This window comes from Stegodyphus dumicola, chromosome 7, assembly GCF_044657685.1.
Source record: "Stegodyphus dumicola isolate Sdum_Otavi_A_Nest chromosome 7, ASM4465768v1".
NCBI lineage: Eukaryota > Metazoa > Arthropoda > Arachnida > Araneae > Eresidae > Stegodyphus > Stegodyphus dumicola.
In genome coordinates this window covers 4,762,834-4,768,691 of record NC_140774.1, presented here as the reverse complement: position 1 = coordinate 4,768,691, position 5,858 = coordinate 4,762,834, and the positions used below count along the sequence as shown (strand labels likewise).

Here is a 5,858-nt window from a genome sequence, read left to right as displayed (position 1 = left end):
TGATATCCCTACTAAATCTCCCGATGTGTCACCTATGGATTTTTCACCTACGGTCTTTTAAAAACTGCATTATCCAAACGTTGTCCCAAAATCGTAACAGGACTCTGGAAAGCTGTTCGGGAGAAATGGGATAGAATACCTCTTCTGCCACTTCAAAAGGCATTATTATCCTGGAATTTGTGGTGTCAAAAGATAGTTCAGAATAAGGGATGTCAAATAGAACATGTAAAACATAAGAATTTTATGTAATTGAATTTTGTGAATACAATATACACCATCTAAAAAATGTGTGAACAGCCTCTGTATAAATTTGATGACAGAGGAACAAGTAAAATATTAGATTTCATAATTCTAACAAAATTATTTTCTTTAAATGTAAAAACATCAGAAGAATGAATTGTTAATGTTATTAATTTTTTTTTACATTTAGGATGTATAGGTTTACAGTCAACAGTTATTAAAATAAAATCCGGTTAAGATCTTTTATGAACAAGATATGTTTAACTATTGCAAAAATAAAGGCACTTACTCTAATAATTCTGTGATATAATCAAAAATAATTCTCAGACAATGAGGATATCAGCTGATTTTGCAGAACCCTCCTTCGAGATCAAAACATTGACCGCCCGAACAGGGACTCGAACCCTAGACCGTTAGGTTAAAAGCCTAACGCTCTACCGACTGAACTATCCGGGCTCATCCTTGCGTGGGGAAATTTCATTTAAATGTAGATTTACATTAATATGGACACAAATGCCAATGTGTATTGTATTAATGCCCTATACGCAATTTTTATTAAATGTTCATCCGAGACATATAACCTCAAGTAATACGGTGTATTATGCACATTAGTAAAACTCACTATGTTGAAAACAAAGTGGAAACTAAAGGTCCTTAACAGGTTTTTGGCCAGATCTCCAGTTTTGTAGTGTGGGTTCTTGTAAAAATATTAATTGCATTTGTATTTGAGATTTGAAAATACTTCGAGTTAATTGTTAATTGAGGTAATTCTAGAGTTGGTATCGTAGCACGAAATTGTTACTAACTAGAGTTTCTTTTCCTAGGAGTTGCTGGAACTTTTTTTCCCTCTCATTTTCAAGAAATTTTGCTCGCCTCAATATTTGCCAAGAATAAATAACTTTAATTTGCTTTAATTAGTTGTAGGGAATAGTTTCTTGTATGTTGATATTAAAAAGATCATTTCGTGAATCCTATTGACAGTACATCCGTGAACATGAATTTGTAGGGAGTACAGAAAAAAAATAATTTTGCCCGGTTTCTTTCAATATTTTAATAAAGATTATAATTACACTTATTCTAGTAAACCTCAAGTCGACCAGTAAAACCACCAAACGCTGGTAGTTTGATTAAGGTTCAAATCCTGGCGAATGGGCTGACTCCATAGTACTCCAGAAATACATAAAAAGTCACAAATCTTCATTGAAAATTATAAAATACGCAAAAACATAAAACACCAAATACAGTTAAAAACAATTTTAAAAAAGAATTTTTTTTTTCATTTAAAATTAGAGTTTCTAAGCAAAAAACAATTCAGGCAACGCGAGCAAAGACAAAATTTTCTATGCACAAAACGGAAAGTTAGTATTTGATCGCACCGGGTAAAAGGACATTCAAGTTGGTGTACCAACAACTATTCTCCTAACAGTTTCAAATGTAAACAAATGGCGGCCACGTTAAGACTAGTACATTTAAATTTTTAAATTAATTGTTGATAATTCTACAACTATTACCTGCAGATTAACTAAAGGCATAAAAGTCTTAATCGGAGCATAAGAACAACATAATTCAATCATATTTAAAACAAAATATGAACATTTTATCAACGTATAAGAACAGAGAGCTAACTGAGCTGGGTAATATATATATACACATTTATTTATTTTTCTACTTTATTGACTTTTATTTTAATTATAATCTTTACTTGCTAATTTCTTAAAATTCAACTTGTTTAAACTTGTTTATTTATTTATTTATTTACTTTTTTTTTAGTAATTCACAACATTTGGTTTTACTTTTGGTTTTGATTTTTCCTTTTACCCATGCCTACATGGATGACGAAACATGAATAGTTGAAGAGTTAGGTTTGGAGGCAACTTCCCCTCGATACGTCTGTCTCCTGCCTGCTCAACAATTATTCACTTAAGTTTTTATAAATTTTTAGGATTAAAAAATTTATTGGAATTATATATTCATAGATTTTGATACTTGATTTACATATGCTCTCACAATTTAAATGATATTGTAGATTAGTTCGTAGCAATAATTAATCATTTATTTGTAATTCAATTAAAAATTTAATTAACTTTAAATTTGCTTTTTAATGTTTGTTAAATTTATATATACACATATGTATACACACACACACACACACACACATATACAGTGGTGGCCAAAATTGCGGACATTTTTGGAAATATTTATGTTTTTGAATTTTGTATGCTTATAGAAAATGTGTCGTTTCGCAAAATGCAAACTTGTATACATCATTTTAAAGAGAATTCATTACTGAATTCATTACAAAACACAAAATTCAATTATTTGCAATACAAAAAAAAAAGTTATATGTAGTTTAATATAAATAAAAAACACAGTTGTGAAGTGGGTTGTAATGTCTAGCTTTCCTGGCCGATCACTGTTCTTGTTCTGAGAACCAATCAAATGTTAGTAACTGCCAGTGGAAGTTGACATCATGTTTACACTTGAAACAATTCATTATTTTGCTTTGTTTTGTAGAAGGAGGACCTGTTTCTTATACACTGCAATTACAAGTAGGAATTTTTGTAAAAATTTTTAATATTTAGTCAAGAATCAATGACATCAAATAAAAGAGTAGATTGGACACCTAGAAAGAGATGTATTATTATTGTGTTACGAGAAAGTGGTCCTTCCTATGCTGAAATTGCAAGAAAGGTGGGTGGTTCAGTGACTACAACTGGAGTCCGAAAGTTTTGTTTACGATATCAGGAGACAAATTCAATAAAAAAACAAAGAAGGAAGAGGCCGAAAATGGTGCACCACATCTATTGATGACAGAAGAATAAAAAAAATATGTCTCCAAGACAGAAAAATGTCATCAGCGGCTATCAGAAGTGATCTGAATGATGCTGCTGTTTCTGTCAGTTCAAGAACAATCAGGAGAAGATTAACAGATGTTGGACTGAGAAGTAGAATTCCACAAAAAAAGCCTTATCTTAATTTTCAGCAACGAAAAAAAAAAAAAAAGACTCCAGTGGGCAAAGGAACACATTAATTGGACAGATGATCTGTGGTCACAAGTTATATGGAGTGATGAAACTAAGATATCGTTATTCGGTAGTGATGGGCGAAAATATGCAGGACGTAGAATAGGAGAAGAGCTACATCCTGACTGCATTCAAGCAACTGTGAAGAACCCAGTTAGTGTTATGATTTGGTCATGCATGTCAGCAGATGATATTGGTCGCCATGTCATCGATGGGACACTGAATGCAAGAAAATACATTGACACTATTCTAGAACCAAAACTTCTACCTTCCATCAGAGATCTCTTTCCCAACAATGCTTCGTTTATTTTTCAGCAGGATTCTGTTCCTTGCCACACGGCCAAAATATGGAAAGAGTGGTTTCGTACAAAGAGCATTAAATTGTTGTCATGGCCAGGAAACAGTCCTGACCTCAATCCTATCGAAAATTTGTGGCACCGTTTGAAAACTCTTGTCCGAATGAGGCGCCCATCAAATAAAAGGGAACTAATTGAGTCTATAATTGTTTCCTGGCATCATCTAATAACGAAAGAAGAGCTTAAAACTCTTTTCAGCTCAATGACACGTCAATGTGAAGCTGTAATCAAAAATAAAGGGTACCCTACTAAGTACTGATAGCTCACTGCAATCATCACTATCTAATGTATATCGATAACTATTATCGTTTAACTTTTTTTGTATTGCAAATAATTGAATTTTGTGTTTTGTATTGAATTCAGTAATAAATTCTCCTTAAAATGATATATACAAGTTTGCATTTTGTGAAACGTAACGTTTTCTATAAGCATACAAAGTTCAAAAACATAAAAAACATACCACTGTATATATGCACATATACATTTGGTGCGGCATTGCAATAAAAACGGGATGTGCACAACTACATGTTATAGCAGTCCTATATACAAAATATCTACGGCTTTACGAGTTCTGCGCAATATTGTACGTACAGTACGTACAAATATCACGGAAAAAATCCCTTCTAAATCCGTTTTACAACCTGTTTCGGGGGAAAAAGTCCTTTATGCTGTTAATACGTACAGATGTCATTCAAAAAGAGAAATCTTTCAAATGGTTTTGGGAAAGCGGTCAAAATCGATATTTTCGTTGAAATATGATACCCGAAATTTTTCGCGATTATAGTACTTCCTTTGTTTCGCATAAGGAAGTAAAAACACTTGTAGTTTAATGAATTTTTTATCGATTATCAGATTATGGTTATAAAGTAATAAATCTTCATGAGAATATTAATAGCGTTTTTCTAAACTTTGAAAATCTATAAATTACTTGTGTGAAGCTTCTTTCGGGACTGCAGAAATAATAAAATTATAAATTAAAGACACTAGACACAGAAGATAATCATAGAATGGCATTTAAATAGATAAAAATTAACATTGAATTATTCTAATTTACTATTCATTAACTTACCCTCAATTCAAATTGGAAATAACATCAGAGCTTAAAACATTTTACATGAAATAACTCGGTCAATTTTTGCCGTACAAGAATCAAGCCCGGCCTTTTTTTTTAAGGAGTGTAACATTTTTCTAAATATGAGTATTTTTTTATTCCTAATTACAAATTTTATTTCATTTGATTCATATTTATTTATTAAATTAAATTTTATATCCTTAATTATGAATTTTACTTTAGTATTAGAATTAGTTTTATTCCCAAATACAACTTTGTTTTATAAAAAGAATGCCGGAGAACCGTACAAAAATGTATATTTCGAATTTTTACGAAATTGATGTCTTACTGCTATAACATGTAGACTGCTACTGCTATAACATGTAGGTTTAAAAAGGCCAAAACATGAATCTTTGCGCCATTTAAAACATTTTTCTTATTCGAAGTATAAGACCAAAAATGTTGCGGAAATGAGGATAGGGTGAGGATTTCTGTGACATGGTTTACTTAAATCCTTCCTACTCTGAAGCAGCAGTTAAAAAAAACTTCCCAGAAGCAGGAATTTTTTTTTTTTTTTTTTTTAGTTTTTAAGAAGTGTAGTCTATTTAAGGATTTCACACGTACTTGTACTAGTGCGACATTATAATATAATATTATTATTTTATTAATTATTAGAATTACGCCTCTACCATATTAGTATAAAGAGGAAAAGAAGGATTTCTCAAAAGAATTACGATTACTGAGATAATTCAGAGAAACAACAAGGTAATTTTCTTAGGTTGAAAAAGCTGTGAGCTTATTTTGTACACCAGTCCTTCAGAGATCAAAATATTCACTCCGCCCGAACAGGGACTCGAACCCTGGACCGTTAGGTTAAAAGCCTAACGCTCTACCGACTGAGCTATCCGGGCTTATCCCTTACTCCCGCAATTTCGCTCAAAATAGGTTTTGCCTTAATATCGATGTAAACATGTATGTATTTTGCATTAATAAACAGTGATCTACTTCATTCTACAGGATTTCTTTTCTTTAATATTGACATGAGACATAAAATTTCAGGTAAAACGTTTCTCGGTGTAATGTGAAGAACTGTATAAAAACAGATTTGACTTTGGAGATGAAATTTTTTTCTAAAGTAAAAACACATAATCTTTTTCGTTGATGGAAGAAACCGATTAGCTACAGTTT

At 31.5% G+C, this 5,858-nt stretch overlaps 2 non-coding genes across 2 annotated transcripts; both read right to left on the bottom strand.

The window, feature by feature from the left end:
- Positions 1-623: 623 nt before the first annotated feature.
- TRNAK-UUU (transfer RNA lysine (anticodon UUU)) lies at positions 624-696 on the bottom strand. Its single transcript has one exon. It is a non-coding gene; the product is annotated as a tRNA-Lys (tRNA).
- Positions 697-5,508: 4,812 nt separating this feature from the next.
- Positions 5,509-5,581, bottom strand: TRNAK-UUU (transfer RNA lysine (anticodon UUU)). Its single transcript has one exon. It is a non-coding gene; the product is annotated as a tRNA-Lys (tRNA).
- Between the last annotated feature and the right edge of the window lie 277 nt (positions 5,582-5,858).